Here is a 1652-nt window from a genome sequence, read left to right on the forward strand (position 1 = left end):
ATCAGTCCTACGCACTGGTTTCTCAGTCAGATGCAATTCCTGCAGTTACGGGTGAATTAAAGCGGTGCAATAACAACAAGACATAGAAATATAACAAAGAAACGTACGTCACGGATCAGTTCGGCTCTTTCTGGATACTTTAGTGGCTCTGAAAAGAGCCGTTGTGTTTCTCGGGGTTAACGTGCAGGGCCGGGCACGCTCCGTTTAGGCGCGCTCCCCGCGGATCCGGCGGGCCAGCTGGATGTCTTTGGGCATGATGGTGACTCGCTTGGCGTGGATGGCATACAGGTTGGGGTCCTCAAACAGCCCCACCAGGTAAGCCTCGCTGGCCTCCTGCAGGGCCATCACGGCCGAGCTCTGAAGTCCTGAGCGATCTCCCGCACCAGGCGCTGGAAGGGCAGTTTGCGGATCAGCAGCTCGGTGGATTTCTGGTAGCGGCGGATCTCCCGCAGAGTCACCGTGCCGGGCCTGTAGCGATGAGGCTTCTTCACTCCGCCCGTGGCCGGAGCGCTCTTGCGGGCCGCTTTGGTCGCCAGCTGTTTGCGGGGAGCCTTCCCTCCGGTGGATTTGCGCGCTGTCTGCCTGGTTCTGGCCATTCTCTTCAACTCTATGCAACAGACTTACAGGCTACCGCTGTCAATGCTGAGTTTGTTGCGGTGCTGCCAATTTAAGGGAATGAAGAGCCCGCCTTCGAGCTGGGAATGGATACAGTCCCGTCCCTCAACCCACTGAGAAACAGCTCCTGGAGGTACAGAAAAGGCAATAAAATAATTGTTGGAAGCTGATTGGTTAACTTGAAATGACAGTTGGTCAATTTCAAACAGCCCGCCGATTTTACCCTCACAATCCTGAGATTAAGTTAAATATTTAAAGGAAAAATAAAGTCCGACGACAGTAAAGTCTAATACTTTGTAGGATTTTTAAAAAACCTAGCTTGCACACAGCGCGACGGGACACGGGATTATTGTATGATCTGTCTGTAACAGGCAGAAGAAAAGCGCGGGGTTTAATACAGCACAAACTGATCAACCGAACGTGTAACCGCCGTTAATGAATCTAAACAATCCCGTCGATTTAAACATAATAAAAGCAAATATAGTGTACACTAATAAAGTTACGCAATCTCAATTTATCGGCACATTTTTATTAGACCCAGTTTATAATTCGTCTGAAAACAATTTGTCATTGCTACGTTTAGCAGCCAAATAGAAAGAACATGCCATTAAAATATCTGCAGGCGTCCCAGAATCAAAACTGAATCAGATATCATTCCAGGAAGCGTTAATGAAATAGAAATACTGGAATATGTCACATTTCGCATCTGGGCAGAATTACAAGTCGCGATGTAAGATAACGAGCTGCAGTACAATACACCCTCCCGATGTGCTGGCTTTCCCCGTCCTCAGGTCTCCGCCCTCAATCGGAGGAATTGGATGGCTCTGAAAAGAGCCTTTGGGTTCGCTGGAAAAGGGTCGATTTGCTCAGCCGCCGAATCCATAGAGAGTACGGCCCTGGCGTTTTAGAGCGTACACCACATCCATGGCAGTGACCGTCTTGCGCTTGGCGTGCTCCGTGTAGGTGACAGCATCCCTGATCACATTCTCAAGGAAAACCTTCAGCACCCCGCGGGTCTCCTCGTAGATCAAGCCCGA

General features: G+C 49.8%; 1 pseudogene; it reads right to left on the reverse strand.

Moving 5' to 3' along the window:
- Nucleotides 1-147: 147 nt before the first annotated feature.
- Nucleotides 148-1652, reverse strand: part of LOC109931920 — a 1899-nt pseudogene continuing 394 nt past the window's right edge.

Source organism: Rhincodon typus, unplaced genomic scaffold (assembly GCF_021869965.1).
Source record: "Rhincodon typus isolate 14 unplaced genomic scaffold, sRhiTyp1.1 hic_rhity00014893, whole genome shotgun sequence".
NCBI classification, from domain to species: Eukaryota; Metazoa; Chordata; class Chondrichthyes; order Orectolobiformes; family Rhincodontidae; genus Rhincodon; species Rhincodon typus.